Source organism: Anabrus simplex, chromosome 4 (assembly GCF_040414725.1).
Source record: "Anabrus simplex isolate iqAnaSimp1 chromosome 4, ASM4041472v1, whole genome shotgun sequence".
In the NCBI taxonomy this organism is placed as follows: domain Eukaryota; kingdom Metazoa; phylum Arthropoda; class Insecta; order Orthoptera; family Tettigoniidae; genus Anabrus; species Anabrus simplex.
Window position 1 is genome coordinate 121790329 of NC_090268.1, and position 25327 is coordinate 121815655.

A 25327-nucleotide genomic window follows, 5' to 3' on the forward strand; every position below is an offset into this window, starting at 1 on the left:
ATCGCTGATAATGAGTGAATAGATATTACTTGGATATTTTTCAAGTTATTGGGGGAGTGTCATTGCGTCGGAGGTCAGTGCGAAGTTCGAGGACCATGTGCACGAAGCTTAGAATTACGAGTTTTTTAAAATAAGTTTAACCAGAATCTATAATATGTGGGTTCCCTGTTATCAAGGTATTCGCAGAGTTATCGAGCTTTGTTTCCGGTTCGACAGTCAATGGCAATATGGCGTTCCTGATTTGTAGCTTCCGCGCATGCTCGACATTGACAGTCCAGGAGCTCATATATACGCGACCTGTTCCATATATCCGTTAGTTGTTAAACGGAGATCTACCGGGAACCAGTAAGTACAATGTCACTTTAAATAGTAACTAGAATTAATTTCGCTTAGCAACAGCTACTTGTTAAGATATTGTATTGATTGACTGATAGGGATTTGTTTATTTTAATGGAGTTTTATATGACCCTGTCACTTTCTGTAGTATTTCTCCTTCCGCAGCGATTAATTACGTAGAATGTTGTAGGTGTAATATACGCTAATTCCAATACAGGCAGACGTGTGTGTACGTAAACCATATTAATCGCCGTACTGACAACGAAGACCTTTGGAGGAGCCGAGGGTAAAGGGTTCCTCTACCCGTAAACTCGGCTCGTAGTGAGATGAGTGGTTGCTCTATATTCTGCCACCTTTCTCCCCAGATATCTCTTTCTTTTAAATTTGTTTTACGTCGCAACGACAGACATAGGCCTTTTTGCTAGTGACTTTACGTCGCACCGACACAGATAGGTCTTATGGCGACGATAGGATAGGAAAGGGCTAGGAGTTGGAAGGAAGGGGCCGTGGCCTTAATTAAGGTACAGCCCCAGCATTTTCCTGGTGTGAAAATGGGAAACCACGGAAAACCATCTTCAGGGCTGCCGACAGTGGGATTCAAACCCACTATCTCCCGGATTCAAGCTCACAGCTGCGCGCTCGTAACCGCACGGCTAACTCGCCCGGTCAGAGATAGGTCTTGTGGCAACGATGGGATATGAAAGAGCTAGGAGTGGGAAGGAAGTGGTCTTGGCATTAATTAAGGTACAGCACCAGCATTTACCTGGTGTGAAAACGGGAAACCACGGAAAACCATCTTCAGGGCTACCGAGAGTATGGTTCAAATTCACTATCTCCCGAATGTAAGATCACAGCTCCGCGACCCTAAACGCACGGCCACTTACTTTGTCTGTAGACTGAGTTAACTTCAGAGTCATGTGCCTCTCCAGAATCATTGATTTAAAATGTTTCGATTTCATGAAATATCAGGTATCTATTTATGTAACTGCATTAATTTACTACAAAGTATTTTGGCTAAAATTTAGGGAAAATAGTCGTAAAGAAGCCTCCATGCCTCAGACGGTAGCGCGCCGGCCTCTCATCACTGGACACCGTGGTTCAAATCCCGGTCACTCCATGTAAGATTTGTGCTGGACAAAGTGGAGGCAGGACAGGTTTTTCTGCGGGTACTCCGATTTTCCGTGTCATCTTTCATTCCAGCAACGCTATCCATTAACATCTCATTTCATCTGTCAGTCATTATTATCGTTGCCCCAGAAGAGTGCGACAGGCTTCGGCAGCCGGCACAACTCCTATCCTCGCCGCTAGATGGAGGCTTCACTCATTCCATTCCTGACCCGGTCGAATAACTGGAAACAGGCTGTGGATTTTCATTTTTCATTTTCAGTCGTAAAGACTTCCACTGTTCTTAAAGTACTTTGGTTGTGTCTTCAACAGGAAGTTATGTTTAATAATAAATCTCATATCTCTTTGTGTGAAATACCTCAGGCTGCTCCTGTCACAATTGATCAATGTTGTTGTTCAGGGCTTGAGATGGTTTAATATTTACTTTATGTACTTGGATGTGTATGTCGTACTCCATGATACCGGGCGTGTTGGCCTTGCGGTTAGGGGCGCGCAGCTGTGACTGTGCATCCGGGAGATATTGGGTTCGAACCCCACTGTCGGCAGCCCTGAAGGTGGTGTTTTGTGTTTTCCCATTTCACACCAGGCAAACGCTGGGGCTGTACCTTAATTAAGGCCATTAGGCATTTCCCCCATCGTCGCATAAGACCTATCAGTGTCGGGGCGACGTAAAGCTATTTGTAAAATGTCATCATCATCATCATCATCTGTTTACCCTCCAGGTTCGGTTTTTCCCTCGGACTCAGCGAGAGATCCCACCTCTACCGCCTCAAGGGCAGTGTCCTGGAGCTTCAGACTCTTGGTCGGGGGATACAACTGGGGAGTATGACCAGTACCTCTCCCAGGCGGCCTCACCTGCTATGCTGAACAGGGGCCTTGTGGAGGGATGGGAAGATTGGAAGGGATAGGCAAGGAAGAGGGAAGGAAGCGGCCGTGGCCTTAAGATAGGTACCATCCCGGCATTCGCCTGGAGGAGAAGTGGGAAACCACGGAAAACCACTTCCAGGATGGCTGAGGTGGGAATCGAACCCACCTCTGCTCAGTTGACCTCCCGAGGCTGAGTGGACCCCGTTCCAGCCCTCGTACCACTTTTCAAAAATTTCGTGGCAGAGCCGGGAATCGAACCCGGACCTCCGGGGGTGGCAGCTAATCACGCTAACCACTACACCACAGAGGCGGGCCTTTGTAAAATGTAATGCATGATATTGTGAGATCGCCAAAAGTGCAAAAAATACTTGAACAAACCCCGTTGAGTAACAACCCCGAAGGGCCTTGGTCTACCAAGCCACCGCTGCTCAGCTCGAAGGCCTACAGATTACTAGGTTTCGTGTGGTCGGCACGGCGAATCCTCACATGAGTTATTCCTGAATTTTTTTTTTTTAGACCGGGGCCGCAATCTCGCCGTCAGATAGCTCCTCAATTGTAATCACGTAGGCTAAGTGGACATCGAACCAGCCGTCAGATTCTAGTAAAAATCCCTGACCTGACTGGGAATCGAACCCAGGATATCTGAGTAAGAGGTAGGCACGCTGTAAAATGCTGGACTATATTTAGGGATAGCCGGCCCCGCGGTGTAGGGGTAGTGCCTTCTTCTTACCCGGAGGCCCCGGATACGATTTCCGGCCAGGTCAGGGATTTTTACCTGAATCTGAGGGCTGGTTCGAGATCCATTCAGCCTACGTAATTAACAGAGGAGGTTTCTGCGGATGAGATAGCGGCCCCGGTCTAGAAAACCAAGAATAACGGCCAAGAAGATGCGTCATGGTGACCACACGTTACCTCATAATCTGCAAGCATTCGAGTTGAGCAGTGGTCGCTTGATAGGCCCTGATGCACCACGGGGTTTGTTTACCTTTTTTTAAAGATAATATTTATTATTTGATTATATCATTTGAAAGCCTTATACACATTAAAAGCAACATTTAAAATTCAATTTTCTGCTTGAAAGTATTTAAGTTTTCCGCCTCTATGGTGTAGTGGTTAGTGTGATTAGCTGCCACCTCTCCCCCCCCCCCCCCCCGGAGGCCCGGGTTAGATTCCCGGCTCTGCCACGAAATTTGAAAAGTGGTACGAGGGATGGAACGGGGTTCACTCAGCCTCGGGAAGTCAAATGAGTAGAGTTGGGTTCGATTCCCACCACATCCATCCTGGAAGTGGTTTTCCGTGGTTTCCTACTTCTCGTCCAGGCAAATGCCGGGATGGTACCTAATTTAAGACCACGGCCGCTTCCTTCGCTCTTCCTTGTCTATCCCTTCCCATCTTCCCATCCCCAACCAAGCCCCCTGTTCAGCATAGCAAGTGAGGCCGCCTGGGCGAGGTACTGGTTATCCTCCGCAGTTGTATCCCCCGACCCAATGCCTTACGCTGTCCTTGAGGCGGTAGTCCGCTGAGTCCGAGGGTAAACGGATTAAGGAGAATAAGAAGTATAAGTTGAGATATGCCTTGGGCGAGATTCATTATTTTTTGCCCGGGCGGTTAGAGACGCACAGCTGTGAACTTGCATCCGGGAGATAATTGGTTCGAACCCCACTGTCGGCATCCCTGAACATTATTACCGATTTCACGTATTTATGCGGCATCGGCGTAAGCACCGAAACTCAGTTTAAGTAATAATAATAATAATAATAATAATAATAATAATAATAATAATAATAATCATAATATCCGCCTCGGTGGTGTAGTGGTTAGTGTGATTAGCTGTCACCCCCGGAGGCCCGGGTTCGATTCCCGTACACAAGATTTGAAAAGTGCTATCAGGGCTGTAAAGGGGTCCACTCAGCCTCTGGAGATTAACTGAGTAGAGGGCGGTTCGATTCCCACCTCAACCATCTTCGAAGTGGTCTTCCGTGGTTTCCCACTTCTTCTCCAGGCAAATGCCGGGATGGTACTTCACTTAAGGCTACGCCCGCTACTCTCCTCTTCCTTCCCTATCCCTTCCAATCTGCCCATCCTCCCCCTCCACACAAGGCCCTTGTTCAGCATAGCAGGCGAGGCTGCCTGAGCGAGGTACTGGTCCTCCTGCCCGGTTGTATCCCATACCCATAAGGAAGGTTTACGGTCTTCGGAGACAACGAGGTGCCATAATTTTGTCCCGCAGATGTTCTTTTATGTGCCGGTAAATCTACCGACACGAGGCAGGCGTATTTGATCACCTTCAGATACCACGGGACTGAGACAGAATCGAGCCTTTTAACTTGCAGTCAGAAAGCCAGCGCTCTACCTTGTGAGTTACTCAGCCCGGCACTCAGTTTAGGAACTGGCCAGTTGTTTAAGGCCGGGTGTCCTTGCCGTAACGCGCCGATTCTATAGAAAAACGGAACCGAATTGCCAGGATTTGAACCCAGGACACTACAGCCAAGAAGCTAGACGACTGGATTTACTAGAGCCAAGCTGGCTCATTTTGGATTCAGATTTATGTTTTGAGACCGTTAGTTCTTTATGAAAAATGAAAATCCACAGCCTGTTTCCAGTCATTCGACCGGGTCAGGAATGGGATGAATGAAGCCCCCAATCCAGCGGCGAGGACAGGAATTGTGCCGGCTGCCGATGCCTGTCGCACTCCTCTAGAACAATGATTAATGACTGGCAGATGAAATGAAATGATAGTGGAGAGTGTTGCTGGAGTGAAAGATGACACAGAAAACCGGAGTAGCCGGAGAAAAACCTGTCCCGCCTCCGCTTGATCCACCATAAATCTCACACGGAGTGACCGGGATTTGAATAACGGTGATAAGTCGCCTGAGTCACGGAGGCTCTAGTCCTTTATGGCTACGTGCAATTTCAGTAGAAAATTCCGCCTTCTTGTCACTGGAAATCTAATCTGGGCAGTAAAATTAGAAAATGAGAATCTAGAACACCGACCTTTCTCGCCCTCCTTTTCTTTGATTAAGTTCTTAAGTGGACAACATTTCATGTATATATGCTCTCAAATGTGCGTCCTAAACGCAGTCTGGATATTCATAATTATTGCGCAGCGTTACCCTTCATCTTTCAACCACTCTTCTGTGTATTGAGGCGGAGTGCCACCAGATCGTAGGCTGGCGAGACTGGAAGCACACGTAATGGAATAATCTTGACCGCTATTCTTCTTCTGTACTTCAGGGTATAGTCAAATTGCTTGATGAACATATTGTGCAAGTGGTAGGATTCGGCCACCGGCTATCCACATATATTATGAATATCCTCACGTTTCGAGAATGTGTTAAATACAATATTTCTTTGCCGACCAATTTTTTGTGCGGTTGACTGTGCATTGGTATAATAATGTGCTACCGAGCTCGATAGCTGCAGTCGCTTAAGTGCGGCCAGTATCCATTAATCGGGAGATAGTGGGTTCGAGCCTCACTGTCGGCAGCCCTGAAGATGGTTTTCCGTGGTTTCCCATTTTCACACCAGGCAAATGCCGGGCCTGTACCTTAACTAAGGCCACGGACGCTTCCTTCCAATTCCTAGGTCTTTCCCATCCCATCGTCGCCGTAAGACGTGCGACGTAAAGCAAATAGCAAATAAAAAAAACAACAACAACAAACGAACAAAAACTTACTTACTTACTTACTTAATCTGTTTACCCTCCAGGATTGGTTTTTCCCTCGGACTCAGCGAGGGATCCCACCCTAACCGCCTCAAGGGCAGTGTCCTGGAGCATGGGACTTTGGGTCTGAGATACAACTGGGGAGCATGATCAGTACCTCGCCCATGTGGCATCATCTGCTATGCTGAACAGGGGCCTGGTCTGGGGGATGGGAAGATTGGAAGGGATAGGCAAGGAAGAGGGAAGGAAGCGGCCGTGGCCTTAAGTTAGGAACCATCCCGCCATTTGCCTGGAAGAGAAGTGGGAAACCACGGAAAACCACTTCGAGGATGGCTGAGGTGGGAATCGAACCCACCTCTACTCAGTTGACCTTCCGATGCTGAGTGGACCCCGTTACAGCCCTCGTACCACTTTTTCAAATACCGAGCTCGATAGCTGCAGTCGCTTAAGTGCGGCCAGTATCCAGTATTCGGGAGATAATAGGTTCGAACCCCACTGTCGGCAGCCCTGAAAATGGTTTTCCGTGGTTTCCCATTTTCACACCAGGCAAATGCTGGGGCTGTACCTTAATTAAGGCCACGGCCGCTTCCATTCCCACTCCTAGCCCTTTCCTGTCCCATCGTCGCCGTAAGACCTATCTGTGTCAGTGCGACGTAAAACAACTAGCAAAAAAAAAAACTTTTTCAAATTTCGTGACAGAGCTGGGAATCGAACCCGGGCCTCCGGGCCTCCGTGGATGGCAGCTAATCACGCTAACCACTACACCACAGAGGCGGACGCGAAGGCAAACATTATATTTTAATTGTTGAAAGGTATACCCAAGCAATCATTTTCAATAACATTTTTTTTAAATACCCACTACTTATATAAACCTAACGGGAAACTGACTCTTTTCGTGGGGAGTGTGAAGCTGTGAAGTACAACATAAGGATAATTACTGGAGAGGAATCAAATAGCAAAAGGAGAAGAAGCCTTTGAAACGTGGTGTTACAAGAGTATCCTGAAGTTGGGAACTGGTGATATTGGCGATTATTATTGTAAGGGGAAATGCAACGAGATAGTCATCCTCTCTTAATTTTATCCACAGCAGAAAGACGAAGAGGTCCAACCATCCGAAAATGAAATTAATGCGAAAATAGAGGACACTTACGAGCGTGAAAATGAAAGACTCTCAACTTACAACCAACGTGGTCAAAAAAGAAGAGTTGATCAAGAGAGATCGGATATTAAAAATTAAGTTTTGGGGCCTCGCACACAAGTTATGTGGAAGCAATGACAAAATCAGATAAATGACCTAAGGTTGCCTATCCTGTAAGTTGGCAGTGGGTTTGCAGAAAATATGAATCGTAGATTAAGACATAATCGTGGAGCTACAACAAAAGCATTTCTCGGAAATTTGATCGGAAAAGGTAGGTAAGTAGAACGCATCTCGAGACATCGAGCTATTCACACCAAAATGAAATCGGTTATTTATTCAGTATTTTGAGCTTTTATTGATTTTATATAATTTATTACTTTAATAATATGAATGTTGAGGAGGACTGGAATTAAATGGTGGACTGAGGCTAACTGACGGCCACCACTCTGTTTCTGTTCGGATTCTATTCACGACCAAATCAGGGATTTTTACCTGAATCTGAGGGCTGGTTGAGGTCCACTCAGCCTACCTGATTATTATTGAGGGGCTATTTTAGAGTTGTGTAGGGGTAGCGTGTCTGTCTTTTACCCGGAAACCCCGGGTTCGATTCCCGGCCAGGTCAGATTTCTTTTTACTTGGATCTGAGGACTGGTCCGAGGGTCCACTCAGCCTACGTGATTACAGACGAGGAACTGTTTTAGAGTCCCTTCAGTTATTTATTTATTGTATGCCCTTTGGTCACGGGTGTGTCCGAGGACATCTTCGACTCGTCAAGTGCAGATCCTTCTATTTGACACCCATGGACGACCTGCGCGCCTGGATGAATGAATATATATGTGTGGAGGGGAAGGGGAGGGGTGATGATGAGGATGATGGGGTAGGCAGAGAGTAAAACCCTGTGTCAGCACATAGCCTATTCCTCTCGAATAACGCCAAGGAGTCTGCTCAAGGCTTAACATCGCCATCTGACGGACGAATCAACATCAACATTGCGGAGAAGTTTGGAATAGAATCGGGGCTTTTGGCACGCAATGTAGTGATTAGAAATTGTGTACCACCGCCTCTTCTACCCTGCGGGCGAACAGCTCGATGGTAAATATATTTTCCACCAATGGGACTCGAACCGGCCAACTACGGTGTCTGACCATGTAGACTTGATGCCTCAACGATCATGTACATGGGGCTGTTTGTTCATTCAACGACAGATTTTTATTTATTTATTTATTTAATTTATTTATTTATTTATTTATTTATTTATTTATTTATTTATTTATTTATTTATTTATTTATTTACCCTCCAGCGTTGGATTCTCCCTCGGACTCAGGGAGGGATCCCATCTCTACCGTCTCAAGGACAGTGTCCTGGAACGTGAGACTTTGGTTTGGGGAGATACAACTGGGAAGGAGGACCAGTACCTCGTCCAGATGTCCTCACATGCTATGCTGAACAGGGACTTTGTGGGAGGATGGGAAGATTGGAAGGGATAGACAAGGAAGATGGCAGGAAGTGGCAGTGGCCTTAAGTAACGTACGATTTTGGTATTTGCCTGGAGGAAAAATGGGACACCATGGAAAGACGTAGGTTGTACTTATTATTATTATTATTATTATTATTATTATTATTATTATTATTATTATTATTATTATTATTATTTGCTTTACGTTGCACCGACACAAATAGGTCTTATAGCGACGATGGGACATGAAAGAGCTGGGGGGGAAGAAGGAATCGACCTTAGCCTTGATTTTCCTGGTGTGAAAATGGGAAACCACGGAAAACAATTTTGAGGTTTGCCGACACTGGGATTCGAACCCACTATCTCCCCCAATTAAGCTGGCAGCTACGTGAATCAAACCGCGCAGCAACTCGCTCGGCCATTTCGGGAAAAATATTATTTTGAAATCTTAATGGATATGAGACGAGAACTTCCAAATATTCTTTGGTAATTTTTTTTTTTTTCAGCATCACATAGAATACTGTTTATCTTTTCAGTTAAGTCCTAAAATGGTTAAAACTGAAAGGATTTTTTCCTCTTAGTGAAACTTGTAACCTGAGTTTTCGTCCCGTTTACTATCATTCTCCACTTATTAATTTGATCTGCGTACAATACCGTATCTCTGTGACGTCTTGGTATGCACGTATGCTATTTTCTGAAAGCCGAGCTAATCTTGAACCGTGCTACACTGGATGGACGCCAGGCACTCAGCTGATTGGGGCAGCCACACGCGCAGCCAGCTGCATCGATCCGCGATACTGGGCAACCCGAGCCTCAGAGCGTAGGCGATATGAACGAGTTATGTAAGACTCACACAATACAATTGTTTGGTTCCCAGCTCGTTACCCTTTTCCAATAACGCTAGCTCTCATTTGCAATTTAACCAGGACGTGACACACAATTGCTGACGTGTTCAGAAGTAAATATCTAAAGTCGGCTCCATTCTATAGCACAGGTTTTCTCATCAGGAATCTTCAGTTCGTGACCAGATTTGTGAAGCGATCACGGGTCCCCATCTTGAGCCTGGTATTACTCCCACTTGCACAGTATTAGGCTACTCTCATTCATTTGGTCTTCTTTGATAATGATGATGATGATGATGATGATGATAATATAACATACACATATACTGTACTTTTACTTGTGTCAGGCTCCACACTTTCATCCATCCTATCCGACCTTCCTTGGTCAACTCTTGTTATTTTCCGACCCCGACGCTATTAGGTTGCGAGAGCTAGGAAGTCTTTAATTTTCACGCCCTTCGCGGCCGTTGTCTTTCTTTAGCAGATACCTTCCACCACCATTCCTAACCTTCTCTCTTTCTAACCCTCACCTCTGGGTGGGGGTGGTAGAAAAACAACCACGGTATCCCCTGCCTGTCATAAGAGGCGACTAATAGGAGCCCCAGAGGCTCTACACTTTGGAGCGTGGATTGGCGACCACCGGGCCCTTAGCTGAGTCCTGGCATTGCTTCTACTTACTTGTGTCAGGCTCTTCACTTTCATCTATCCTATCCGAATTTCCCCGGTCAACTCTTGTTCTTTTCCGACCCCAACTCTGTTAGGTTGCGAGAGCTAGGAAGTCTTTAATTTTCACGCCCTTCGCGGCCGTTGTCTTTCTGTGGCCGATACCTTCGTTTTTGAAAATGTCGGATCCCTTCCATGTTTTATCCCTCATTAATGTTATATAGAGGATGGTTGCCTAGTTGCACTTCCTCTTAAAACAATAATCACCACCATCACCGCCGCCACCACCACCACTATCCCATTTATTTTAAAGTACGGTAAAACGCAGCTTGCTGACCACCTGTCACTTCAGTTTCTTTATACAGTACATCTGGGTTTATCAAAACATGTCCAGAATATTTTTCCCTCTGTTTCTATCACTTTCTGATTCAGCTGTCCTTCCCAGCTTCCCAGATTAACTTACCCATTGTTGGTCATGATGCATATCATTCTCATTGCCTTAATCTGCTTACCCTCCAGGGTTGGTTTTTCCCTTGGGCTCAGCGAGGGATCCCATCTCTGCCGCCACAAGGGCAGTGTCCTGGAGCGTGAGACATTGAGTCGGGGGATACAACTGGGGAGTATGACCAGTACCTCGCCCAGGCGGCCTTACCTGCTATGCTGAACAGGGGCCTTAGTGGGAGATGGGAAGATTGGAAGGGATAGACAAGAAAGAGCGAAGGAAGCGGCCGTGGCCTTAAGTTAGGTACCATCCCGGCATTTGCGTGGAGGAGAAGTGGGAAACCACGGAAAACCACTTCCAGGATGGCTGAGGCGGGAATCGAACCCACCTCTACTCAGTTGACCTCCCGAGACTGAGTGGATTCCGTTCCAGCCCTCGTACCACTTTTCAAATTTCGTGGCAGAGCCTGGAATCGAACCCGGGTCTCCGGGGGTGGCAGCTAATCACACTAATCACGACACTACAGAGGCGGACTCTCATTACCTTCCTAGTAAATATTCGGTAAATTAAGATCAACCGTAACAATAATGCTTATTTCTGTTGACACACCGGATCCCGTGAAATCTCCGAAGTTAAGCAACATTGGGCGTGGTCAAGAAGTGGATGGGTTGCCACGCGCTGTTGGTGTGGGTAAGGGAATGGAGGAGCGGAAAGGAACTGGCCACCCTACCGTACGTAAACTCCGGCTTAGGCAAACCTCTGCGGAGGTTCGGACCTGCCTTCGGGCAGAATACACCCTTACCTATGCCGTTCACCCCAATGATTATCTTATGAAATAATTCCGCGTCAGCGTCTTCCTTTCCAGGTCTGTACCGAGATGACTTTGCTTGCTTGCTTTTGTACGGCTGAGAATAGTTTATTTATCTCTCCTCTCTGGATACAGAATGTTCTCCATTTCTGTCTCTGAAACGTCTTGAACTCATGACAGAATCGAGAATCAAATGCGGGCCAATTGAATGAGAAACTACTTCGTATTAAATGCCTCGATCACGGTAACGACTAAATACATAAATGATCAATTAATCTAATTAAAAGTCTCAAATAGTAATTTCTCTCACAAACTGAAGGGTTGAAATTGGTTTGGACAAAACCATTTAGAGCACATTATATGCTCTGTTATTGTCCACTCCCTGGCTGAACGGTGCGTATCAGTGTCTTCAGTTCAGAGGAACCGTGTTCGGGTTTTAACAGTGACTGCTTAATTTCTCTAGCTCGAGGACTGGGTGTTTGTGTTTGTCTCAATATATACATCTGCATATATTCACATCATATCACACAAACGACCACCGCCGGGATGAGTGGCCTTCCGAGCCCAACTTGGCAGGTTCGTTACTGGCCCAGTTCGGTGGTATTTGAAGGTGCTAAAATACGTCAGCCTCCTGTTGGCAGATTTACTGGCACGTAAACGAGCTCTTGCGGGACTAAATTCCGGCACTTTGGCGTCTCCGAAAACCGTTACAGTAGTCAGTAACATTATTATGACAACCACCCACAATGGAAACACCAATAGTGAATATATCCCTCCACACAGGGTTAGCGTAGCGTCAGGAAGGGCATCCGGCTGTGAAACAGGGCTAAGTTCACATGTGTGTGATACAGTCCGTACCCGCGACCCCATCGTGGTGTGGGAAAAGCGGCGGATAATAATAATAATTGCAGATGAAGAATGTCGTGATAGAGACCAATTCAGGAAAAGACTTTCCAACATAAAAGTTCTGGTTGAAGAAAAGAAAGAGCGCAGAGGGGGAAGATGGACTGAAGAGAGAAGAGCGCAACATTCTGAAAGAATGAAGGCACTGTGGAGAAAGAGGAAGGAAAAAGGGATGATTAGAAGGAAGTGAAGTGGTATTGGCGTGGTCCTAAGTTTGGCCGGTTCGCAAGAAAGAAAGAAAGAAATAATAATAATAATAATAATAATAATAATAATAATAATAATAATAATAATAATAATAATAATAATAATAATAATACCGAGCAAGTGGATGCGTGGTTTGGGTCACGTAGCTGTCAGCTTGCATTTGGGAGATAGTGGGTTCGAACCCCACTGTCGGCAGCCCCCTGATATGGCTTTTACACCAGGCAAATGCTGGGGCTGTAACTCAATTAAGGCCACGGTCGTTTCCTTCCTACTCCTAGGCTTTTCTTACCCCATCGACGCCATAAGACGTATCTGTGTCACTGCGACGTAAAAAAAAATCGATGATGATCATAATGTTGTCAGTGTTATTACGACCATCATTAGCAGCTCTGTGACGTTCTAATATATAATGTCGGCTAATGTGGCGCACATGCGTTACGTTAGATTGCTTCCAGCTTGCGCACGATGCTGCCGGAATCCCTGTGCCGAACGTCTTACGTCAGGTGGCAATGGAGGATGCCAGCGCCCGAAGGGGGAATGACACAAGACCAAAGTTGTAGAACTAATAAAAGAACCATCACTTCCAGCTGTGAAACGTGTTACTTCATTACTGAGGATTATTTTCGATTAGATCTACCATGTCAATGCCCTCTCTGTGCCTTTCGTCCATATGTTGTTACAACAACATGTAAGATCAAATTCAGGAAAATGTTTTAGGCTGCAGTGCTTGTGCCGTTAAAATTGCTTTATGCCTTGTTTTAGTATGAATATCCCCCAAGTACATTGTAGTCATAATACGTTGAGGCCTGTATGTGAAATAAAAGGAGCTGTCTGGAAGGAATAAAAAATTTAAGAAACGAGATATCCACTTTCTTAGGTGTAAATGGCCCTGAGGTCAACTCAGCCTACACCAAAATTGAGTACCAGGATAATTCCTGGGAGAAAAGACGGCCGGGTGTAGAGCTAACCACTCTATCCCATCAAGTGCCGAGGTTACGGATAATGGTAAGCCTTTACCTTCCACTCTTCCCTGTGCCTTCATACCCTGTACGGAAATGACTTTGCTTAGCTATATAAAACAAGAGTTTTGTCTACACATTGCTCAGAATTTAAAAAGAGTGGTATTTATGTATCGGAAGTGTCCATAGTAAGAGGTAAATACAAATTTTTATTTTCTGTCATCTATGTATGTTTGTATGTGTGTAAAAACGTAAAATGGCTGTACAGCATTTAAGAAAAATGGGTATGTTAAGTCAGGGAATAAGGCTACACTTAAGGCTATAAGCAAATTTATTCATGCTGAGTGGAAGGGTAGTTTAGGGGAAGGCCAAAAATGAAATTCTCAAATATATACGGTATGTTGTTAGTTGTCCTTCATATTAAAAGTTATATAGAACATAATTTCTGATCATTTTTATGTCTTATACAATTTTACCGGCCCCATGGCTAAATGGTTAGTGTGCTGGCCTTTGGTCACAGGGGTCCCGGGTTCGATTTTCGGCAGGGTTGGGAATTTTAACCATCATTGGTTAATTTCGCTGGCACGGGGGCTGGGTGTATGTGTTGTCTTCATCATCATTTCATCCTCATCACAACGCGCAGGTCGCCTACGGGAGTCAAATCGAAAGACCTGCACCTGGCAAGCCGAACATGTCCTCGGACACTCCCGGCACTAAAAGCCATACGCCATTTCATTTTCTTACCGTACCGATTATGATAACAGAGATATTCACGAATTTAGACTTTGGTTTCTAAGTTTATATCAACGCCGAGCCACACAAAAACAGGTGATAGCATGTAATGAAAATGCACGCTGAGTGAAACATTAGTTTAGGAGAAGGCCTAAAATTTAATTTTTATACCTATTTTATTATTATTGCTATTGAAAAATACTGCATAACAAAAGTTATAGAGAATACAATTTCCGATCATTTATGTCTTATACAGTTTTAAAGTACCGAATATTATAAAATAATTCATTAATAATAATAATAATAATAATAATAATAATAATAATAATAATAATAATAATAATAATCCTCTGTGGTGTAGTGGTTAGTGTTATTACCTGCCACCCCTTGGAGGTCCGGGTTCGATTCCCGGCTCTGCCACGAAATTGGAACAGGGTCCACTCGGCATCGGGAGGTCAACTGAATAGAAGGGGGTGTTCGATTCCCACTTGGGACATCCTCGAAGTGGTTTTCCGTGGTTTCCCCCACTTCTCCTCCAGGCAAATGCTGGGATGGTACCTAACTTAAGGGCACGGCTGCTTCCTTCCAACCTCTCCATCCCCCCATAAGGCCCCTGTTCAGCATAGCAGGTGGGGCTCGCCTGGGCGAGGTTTTGTTCCTCCTCCCCTGTTGTATCCTCGACCCAATGTCTCATGCTCCAGGACACTGCCCTTGAGGCGGTAGAGGTGGGATTCTCGTTGAGTCCGAGGCAAAAACCAATCCTGGAGGATAAACGGATTAAGAAATAATAATAATAATAATAATAATAATAATAATAATAATAATAATAATAATAATAATAATAGAAGTACTATTGGATCCTACAATCCATTTCAACACGTCTGGTTGATACAATCTCCCCACATAATACACTCTAAACTAGTGTACTCTACACATTAATCCTCCGACACAGTAACCTACTCTGCCTTTCGTTCGAACCCGCACGCTCTGGGATACTACTGTCGGTCATGCAATGTTTTCAGTGTCACTTGAAAGTAGTGAAATTCTCGAACGATAACAAGCACGCTAGTTCTCATTCAGTTACATTTCAATATCCGGTTCGTGATTCATTTCTGACCTATTGAAGAAGTTCTTCATGATAATCAGTATTATGTTTCGTAATCGATTGCGTCACTGTAAGATCGCGGAAAGGTTGGGTGAAGGCATCCGTATAAGTGCCTGAATATCTCTCTATCTTTGTCAGCTAAAGGAAGCAGTGCTGTCTGCTCTAAGAATCCATTGGGCTTTGAGCTTCCGCACTCATGACAGTTTATGATAGAGGAAAACTGACTAGAGAAAGCTCAACATAACTTGTGCTGTAAATTGGTTGCAGGTGAGTCGACGGTTGAACGATAGTTACAATCAAACATTCAGTCCTAGCAATAATAATAATAATAATAATAATAATAATAATAATAATAATAATAATAATAATAATAATAATAATAATAATAATGCCGTGCCCCAGAGGGGTGCGACAGGTTTCGGCAGCCGGCACAATTCCTATCCTCGCCGCTAGATGTGGGCTTCATTCGTTCCATTCCTGACCCGTTCGAATGACTGGAAAGAGGCCGGTTTTTTTCATATGCCTGTAGGAATTAGCTTGCCTGATTTGTTCCCGAAGGCAGTGTTCATCATCATCATCATCAGCCATCATATTGGCAATATTGAAAATGTTCCGCAAAAACTGTAGAGTGGATGATCAATAAGACGAATAGCCACTTTAGCTAGAGGAAAACACTTTCAACTCCCCTCCCCAGATCTCAATGCTGGAAAAGCCAGTCTGGTGGCTCCTATCGTTAAGGTGTTGAAGTCTGTAATGGTCTGACCCGCGTAGCCGGTTCGAGTTCCGTTGGTCGAAAAACATTTCACCATCAGAATGTTGGCCGGCAGGGTAGGAGAAGTGGTGGTCTACAATAATTCCAATCACTAGCCTGGATTAAATTCCAAACCTCTCCGCAGTGCTCATATGGAGTAAGGGCATATGACACTGTTGATGGTAATTCGTCCGTGGGATGGAGACGTAAAGGTTTGAGCAGACCCCTTGGTGTTATTCGACATGGGTAGGCTACGTGCCGACACCGGGTTTCACCCTCTCCGTACCTTATTATTATCCTCATCCCATATTAAGACTCGCAGGTCGTCTATGAGTGTCAAATACAAAGATCTGCATCAGGCGAGCCAAACATATCCTCGGACACTCCTGGCACTAAAAGACATATGCTAAATAAATAAGTTTGGAAAGCTCTTACACAAGCAGTATTTTTCTCTGTAAAGTGATTCATGAAAGAAAAATGATCATTACTTCACTTGAACTTTGTCCTGCAGACATTTGACACTTAGTACCTGACACCATTCCTATACTCTGCTTACGCAGTACTCTTTCTTCTGTTGAAAACTGAGAACCTGCTACCTGAGCTGTGTCTCACGTTGCCATCGTTCGGAGACATAGATAACCGGCAGGCAGGATACTAAGGACTCTTAAAGGTGAACAAGAATTTCGTTCTTCAGAAAATGAAATGATCCACTATTCTAAGAAATAAATATATTGTATGGGAATTTTGAAAAAAATAGATGGAGACTTGCCATAACTTATTGCTGGGGTTAAGAAGTAGATTTTTTTTACAAGATGCTTTACGTTGCACCAACACAGAAAGGTCTTACGGTGACGATGGGATAGGAAAAGGCTAAGAGCGGGAAGGAAGCGACCATGGCCTGGTGCGAAAATGGGAAACCACAGGTGTGAAATAATGCACCAATGTTGCACTAATGTCTCATCGCCCAAAAGGAAGTCCAGAGAAGCCTTAAACCTTGCTGCTTTGTGTTCGGGTGTCAATGATCGTGGAGTCAAACGTGAGCACAATTTCCCATAATCCAGCTGGTATTTATTGATGTAGATAGATTCATAAGTCATGGTAACTATTTTTTTCTCTTGAACAGGTGACAACACGGAAAATCTAAGATATGCATTTGGAAAGGTACGGTATGTACTTGCTTATGATGCCACTAGATGGTGTATGTAAACAACAGTGTGGGTCTAAGCATGCCCCCAAGTTCAGTGTGTGAGAGCGTCACAAAATGGAAGTCAATAAGCAGGAGCAAAGATCGTATATTAAAATAGCAATTCTCCGTGGCAGAAATGCACGCCAATGCCATGCAGAGATGCGGGAAGCATTAGGTGGACAACGGTTTGCTAACAAAGAGGACATCGTAACAGCATTTCGGAGAGAGGTGTCACACGTTAGCGATACATATGCAGCGAATTGTGTTCAGCGCCTGCCCCACCGCTGGCAACGCACAGTGGAAACCTTGGGTGATTATTTCGAAGGTCTGTAACCAGTGCAGACCTGTCCTTTGTACGTAGTCTTGTGTATTTGCTGCCTATACCATAATAAAACAATGTTTACCAATGGCCTGTGTTCCTTGTGCCTTGAGCAAATCCTCCTCACTGCAAGAATCAGGGCAACACGAGCACTGACACAGATGCTTGGTAGTCTGCACCTCTCCGCATTCACATAGTGGTGACACATCCAAATATACAATTTCACTAAGTTGTCCTTAGACTTTCCAACACCAGGCGAGTTGACCGTGCGGTTAGAGGCGCGCGACTGTGAGCTTGCATCCGGGAGATAGTGGGTTCGAATCCCACTGTCGGCAGCCCTGAAGATGGTTTTCCGTGGTTTCCCATTTTCACACCAGGCACATGTTGGGGCTGTACCCTAATTAAGGCCACGGCCGCTTCCTTCCAACTCCTAGGCCTTTCCTATCCCATCGTCGCCATAAGACCTATCTATGTCGGTGCGACGTAAAGCCAATAGCAAAAAAAACAAAGACTTTCCAACACCTGTTCGTAACCTGTTCAGTGATCTCCATGCAATCGTCGTACACCAGCTGGATCTCCACTGGATCACATGGAGATCCAGCTGGTGTAGGACGATGGCATGCGCACTGACTATTCAGATGCCCATCCCCCGTACGCTGTCTGCGATACGCACTTTCTTATTGCTGCGATTTCCAGGACATTGTCTTCTCCTGTAGGCGTTTATAATCTTTCTGTCCGATCAGCATCACCCAGGACTGTGTGACCGTGTTCGAATTGTTGTCAACATTTCTCAGTGATTGGACTTAACATTATGTTTGTTCCATACTCCACCACGGTTTCACAGTGAATCTCAGTGCAGTTGCGACGTTTTACATACCATAAGTGAACCGTTTCTCGTACTTCAACTTTGAAATACACTTCCAGTCAATGCGCCATTTCACCTCCGTACTACTATGCACCTCCTATTATAGTACCACAGCCCATGCATCGCTGAAGGTAGCAATGGACGTGTACTCTGTTCGGACATTGCACCACGCTTGTTCCGCAAAGCTCTCCGGTTCGGCGACATGGGTAACATATTATTTTGAATGCTCCTCGTATCTGAGTGAATTTCAGACCAGGATTAACAAATTCTTAGCTGTCTGGGATTTGAACCCATATCCCGGGGGTGGTAGTGGCAGCATCGGAGTTTACTCGTTCAACGGAGAGTACACCTCAGGAGCGTATCCAAGGGGAGGGGGGGTGGTTACTGGGGGTTAGAGCCCCCCCCCCCCAAATGAAAATTTTACGAAAATAAAATAAAGAGAAACTAACAATAAACATTCAGATACATAATTGTAGAACCAAGAAATCTGTTGAATCTATTTTCTAAGAAGCCTCGAAAGTTCGATTTTAGATCGTAAGCAGAACACACCATTCGCTGCAAAATTGTTGACCTTGATGGTATTATTCTTGTTCTGTATTTTAATGTGAAATTTTGTAGTGTACTGCAATCTGAATATCAACATAATTCACTGGTATCAGTATCCTTATAATGACAAGTCTTGAATGCGCACACCACGCGCGCATAAGCACCTTCATTGGGTTCTATCATCATTTTGTAACTATAACCCCCCTCCCCATCGGCCGACCCTGGCTACGCTACTGGTACAGCTAAATACTCATCTGCTCTTTACACTAACCAGAGAATACAATAGACAGAACGGGCGAGTTGGACGTGCGGTTAAGGGCGCTCAGGTGTGAGCTTGCATCCGGGAGATAATGGGTTCGAATCTCACTGTCGGTAGCCCTGAAGATGGTTTTCCTAGGTTTTCCATTTTCACACCAGGCAAATGCTGGGGCTGTACCATAATTAAGGCCACGGCAGCTTCATTTCAACTCCTAGGCCTTTCCTATCCCATCGTCGCCATAAGACCTATCTGTGTCGGTGCGACGTAAAGCCACTAGCAAAAAAAATAGAATAGGTCTGTCCTATACGAACACCGAGTAGAGAAGGCAGTTCTACTAACCTTGCAGCTCTGCATTGGGGAGGCGGAGGAACTGGTCCCATCTATCGGCTGTCCTGATAATCGTTTTCCATGGCTTTCCATTCTCCTGCACTAAGGAGAATGCTGAGACAGTTCCTTTATTGGCCACGGCCGCACCCATCTCAACTTCTCCGTAAATCAAATCACCAACACAAATCTCCCTGGCCTGAGAGACGGCATAGGAGACCCATCGTACCTTGTCCGGGAACGGAATTAAAACTTTTACCCAACCCCCAACCAAACTTACGAATGGCCCGCCCCTTCTCTTCGGGGTAAGGAATGAAAACTTGTTAATAATAGACCTTACGAACCTGTGAAGTATCGGCAGAGAGAAGAACAGGGCAACGAAGTGCGTGGAAATGAGAATCCCTAGCTCTCGAAAACTTATTCCCGCTATTCTCGGAACAGAATAAGTGCTGACCAAGGGAGGTCGGATAGGAAATATGAATGTGTAGAGCGTTGGACAAATAAATACCGGAGCCTCAGGATACGAGACACGGACGTTTCTGCTGCTTCACGAGGTCGAGGTCTTGTACCTAGTGACCCTGATGTTAATGGCACTACTAGCTACTAGCGTGTGCCTATACATTAGTTGAATTATAACTTTTGACTGATCATTTAAAACCTTCCACATGAGACAACAACATTCCCCTTGACCTCAAAAGAAGGACAAATCTGCGAATAATAACAGCAAACAGTGTTAACTAGATTTCCCATCAACCTTCCAAATTTCAGAGAGAGCCTATTTTAAAGCCTCCTAAGGAATTTAACCTTGTTTGAAATGCTGCTGAAGGTGAGTTTGAAATTATATAACAAATTCTAAAACATAACATGCGTCGTCATCTGCGTCAATAGCTACGAGCGGAGCCATGTTATTGGGCATGGCTCATAAGCAACACAACGAACTCTACTGTGCTGCGGGTAATCTGACAGGAGGCGTTTTTAAGTTGAATGGCCCGTATATGTGTCACATGAATGTTATCAACACCTTCACTGTGACTTCACTGAATAGTCACTTAACTATATGTAAATTCAAGTTTACCGGGCGAGTTGGCCGTGCGGTTAGGAGCGCACGGCTGGGTCGCTTCCTTCCAATTCCTAGGCCTTTCCTATCCCATCGTCGCCATAAGACCTATCTGTGTCGGTGCGACGTAAAGCAACTACCAAAAAAATCAGGTTTCGAATGTCTATTCCAAAATGAAATCTTAGGTAGAATCATTTCACCGTTCTCCCTCTGTTATGTGACATCCTCAGAGTCTCGTAGTTTTTTATGTTTTTATTTTGAGACGTGAGACAATTGCAAGGCCCAACCCCAGCATGACACTAGTTTCACTTACTTTTACCAGACTACTGATATTAAGTGTCCTTTCGATTTCAGTTTGTCAATTTTCGTCCTCTTTTAGAGCCAGATGATGGTGTGTTTTCGAAGTCTGGCTGATCAATTCCTTTCCATTTTGTTGCCCGATAACATCGTGAAGACGTTGTCCTCTATGTCAATGTCTAGACGGATCATAATAATTAAATAAATAAATACGTATATGAGGAGCAACCAATCAAAACGTGAAATATCAATTAATACATTTTTTTTTAGGAGATGTGAAAAACTTATAGCTCCGAAAGTATTCAATAAAATATAATGCAGCTTTCACAGTTAGTTTCTTATTGGGATACTGAATTAGAAGTCATGTTGCAAGAGATCAATAATTTATTGGTGATGTTAGAAAGTTAATTTACATTTTGAACTACATTTATTATAAATTTATGAAAGGAAAGTAAAATTAATAATGTCATTGGTGGACATTATACGTTCTGATTCAGTCACCAGCGTGGACAATATACGATTATTTTTAACCGCTCACTTTCAAGATATTTTTCAATACAGATAGATAACATCTGAATTCACTAACTTGTAAAGCACGAAGAATACTCCATGAAACTGTATCAAACTCAAATTTGTCCAGAGGTGGACGTTATACGTTTTGATTGGTTGCTTATCATATATAGCTGAGTGAAACGCACATTCCAAGCATATCTTACTGTTCTACTTTAGGACTCGCTGCGACGACTAATACAGCGCTGAAAACCTTTCATTTGCATTCCCAAGGCTCCATTTGTAATCGCAGTGAATCCTAAAATAGAAGCAGTAAGATATGCTAGGTATGTGCGTTTCTGTTCTGTTACCGTATAGATTTGTTTTACGAACTTCTTCCATTCAGTCTAGTGTGTTTCTAAAATACTCTAGGTCAGGGCCTCTCAGGGTGCATGCGCGTGGTGCATGCACTGTGCACGGTGCAAAAGACGACTTCGCTTGGTTGACCAGAGTGCAGACCCCCCACTCCTCTCTCCCTACACCTGTCTCCCCATTCGGCCTGTCTCCGCATTCCTCACCTTCACTGCTGTTTCTCCCCCACTGCGAAATGTTTACGTGTGGTGAGCGGAGACGCACAGTTGTATGGGACAAGGTTACCAGTGTTATTAAAAAAATTAAAAAAGTGAATTAGAAATACACATACATGTTTGAGAGGAATGTAAACATAATTTTAAAAAAATGCAGAACCCGTAACCAAAATGAAAATGCTACAGTACTGGAACAAAACTCATTTGTGGATATAGAATGCTCTTCTTCAAGCTGTTTCAACTTCCTTAATTCTTTCTCTCTGACGTCTCCTATGATTTCACAATAATTTTCCGAATGTAGTCTGTTGTAGTGTCTTTCAATAGATGATTTTCTTACGCACGTAATTATCGTCCCACAGATTAAGCAATTGGCGTTATCGTCACGACAAACAAACAAAAAAAATACGAAAGTTCCCAGTTCGATTGAAATGGACTTTCGGAAGTCTTTGCTTTCTTCGAAACAGGTTGCTCCATTATTATGTTGTTGTCGTGCGCTTGTCTATTTCACTGATAAACACGTCGTCTACCACCAAACGCTTCGTCGCTCTCAGCACACTACACCACCCGAGTCAAGCCGAGTTGAGGCGAAGCGTACCGATGCACAGTGCACAGAGCCTATGCACCTCGCTCTGCACGCGTGAGAGTTTGGGCGTTTGAGAGGCCCTGCTCTAGGTCAATGTACAAAGTCATGGAAAGATACAAACAATTTGCAAACTTAGAGATAGCTTACATAGAAAATAGGAAGACATAATAACATGTCTGGATAGGAAGAGGGAAGAGCAGAAACAGGAGACTTAGACTAAAATGAAAACTCAAAAAGAAGAGGACAAATTTCGCATCTTCATACACCGCCGTCTTCACGTAAATGGGATGTTTCTTAATCAATTCCAGATATTAAACTCCCATTTCTTCTTAATCCCCGTCGAGCCGAGATCTGTATGTGTTCGTGTGACACGTTCAACCAGTAGCAAACAAAAGTAATCACAATTTTCTTATTTGATATTAACGATATAGCTAACAAAAGATACATTCAACAAGAAATCCCTTTTTGTGGGGGTCCAAAATTAAACATTATTAACAGTGATTAAACCAAATGCAGCCGAAACACTAAACATGAATGTCAAAGGCCAGATGGAGAAACTCGAGATAAAAGAAAATTTTTTTAAAGAAAGATCGTAGGACCAAAATTTTAAGATAATAAGATAATATACACCAAGAATGAAACACTCGACAAGAAAATTGAAATCTCTCGGATACTATGCGAAAAAGGAGCCTCCGTGGCTCAGACGGCAGCGCGTCGGCCTCTCACCGCTGGATACCGTGGTTCAAATCCCGGTCACTCCATGTGAGATTTGTGCTGGACAAAGCGGAGGCAGGACAGGATTTTCTCCGGGTACTTCGGTTTTCCCTGTCATCTTTCATTCCAGAAACCCTCTCCATTATCACTTCATAGCATTTACCACTCATTAATAAATCACCTTGGGAGTGGCGACCCCATTGTAATAACAGCCTATATATGTTTCATTCATCACATCCCTGACCCGGTCAATGACTGGAAAACAGGTTGTAGGTTTTCACTGTGTGAAAAAGAAGGCACATTTTTACTGTCATCTTTTTTTTTTTTTTTGCTAGGGGCTTTACGTCGCGCCGACACAGATAGGTCTTTGGGCGACGATGGGATAGGATAGGCCTAGGAGTTGGAAAGAAGCGGCCGTGGCCTTAATTAAGGTACAGCCCCAGCATTTGCCTGGTGTGAAAATGGGAAACCACGGAAAACCATTTTCAGGGCTGCCGATAGTGGGATTCGAACCTACTATCTCCCGGATGCAAGCTCACAGCCGCGCGCCTCTACGCGCACGGCCAACTCGCCCGGTTACTGTCATCTTCTCAGAATAGATTAACCAAACATACCTTTGACTTTTTCCGTAACCGCAAAACAAAACCCAACTGGTTTAAAGAAACTGAAAAAGACCTAGTAGAATTAAAAATTACAGAAATTTTGCTATTCGATCGAACAGCTAAAATAATAATTAAAGACGAAAATATAAGGTTCCAAGACAAATATACATTAAAAGCCGAAGCTATTATCTCGGAATACGAGAGGAAACAAAGACTAAAAAACAATACACAGAGAAATGATTATTCAACGTACCCCAAGGAGGGTGAAACAAAAGAAGAAGATTTTTTTTTTTTTTTTTTTTTTGCTAGTTGCTTTACGTCGCACCGACACAGATAGGTCTTATGGCGACGATGGGACAGGGAAGGGCTAGGAGTGGGAAGGAAGCGGCCGTGACCTTAATTAAGGTACAGCCCCAGCATTTGCCTGGTGTGAAAATGGGAAACCACGGAAAACCATCTTCTGGGCTGCCGACAGTGGGGTTCGAACCTACTATCTCCCGAATACTGGATACTGGCCGCACTTAAGCGACTGTAGCTATCGAGCTCAGTAAGAAGAAGAAAGATATAGCTTGTACCTTCATAAAGATCATAGTCGATCATCGTCGGCTCGTATTGATTTGTGTATGTAATACCCCGATTCACATTCTACAGTGTTTAATAAGAGGGTACTGCCAAACTTTGAAGACACATTATTCATACATAGAAGAAGAAAATAGGTTATATAGACACGGGTTCGGAAATGCTTTATTCCCATGTTAGGCTTATAACTCGTTTTCTACTACTCTACATACTACATTGAAATGAAATGGCGTATGGCTTTTAGTGCCAGGAGTGTCGGTGGACAAGTTCGTTTCGCCAGATGCAGGTCTTTTGATTTGACTCCGTAGGCGACCTGCGCGTCGTGATGAGGAAGAAATTATGAAGAACACGACACACTCACCCAGTCCCATTGTCAGAAAAATTAACCAATTGTGGTTAAAATTCACTACCCTGGCGGGAATCGAACCCGGGATCGCTGTGACCAAAGGGCAGCGCACTAACCATTTAGCGACGTAAAGCAAATAGCAAAAAAACTAACCGTTTAGCCATGGAGTCGGACATAGTACATTAATAATGGGAAACACAGAGGAACAGAACGTACGAACTAGCATGCCACATGAAACTCTTTCTTACACGCCATTAATACCAACAGAGGGCATTTTGAAAATTATTTTCACGTGATTTTTTGGCATTAATGATAAACGTGACAAAAATATTCTAAAGCGATTTTGAGATATCATAACGAATCGTATGATTCTGTTTAAGAAAATAATGTTAGTTTTCCGAATTACAGCAAATTAAAGAGATAAGGCCAGTTTAAAAGCGAAATTTAGTTATTTTGCGATAAGTGCGAAACCGCAGCAAAATACATAAAATATAATGAGCTTGAAATTGTATTAGTCTGCCTCTGTGGTGTAGGGGTTAGTGTGATTAGCTGCCACACCCAGAGGGCCGGGTTCG

General features: G+C 44.1%; 1 protein-coding gene across 3 annotated transcripts in view; it reads left to right on the plus strand.

Annotated features, from left to right (window-relative positions):
• Nucleotides 1–277: 277 nt before the first annotated feature.
• The window catches only part of LOC136871680 (dicarboxylate carrier UCP2), a 118068-nt gene continuing 93018 nt past the window's right edge, over nucleotides 278–25327 (plus strand). For 2 of the 3 annotated variants that reach the window (XM_067145178.2, XM_067145182.2), the window contains exon 1: nucleotides 278–345. The gene's annotated coding sequence lies outside the window, so the exon portion shown is untranslated. Of the gene's footprint in view, nucleotides 346–8431; nucleotides 8709–25327 lie in introns of those variants that run through there. The other variant, XM_067145181.2, reaches the window with a different exon arrangement.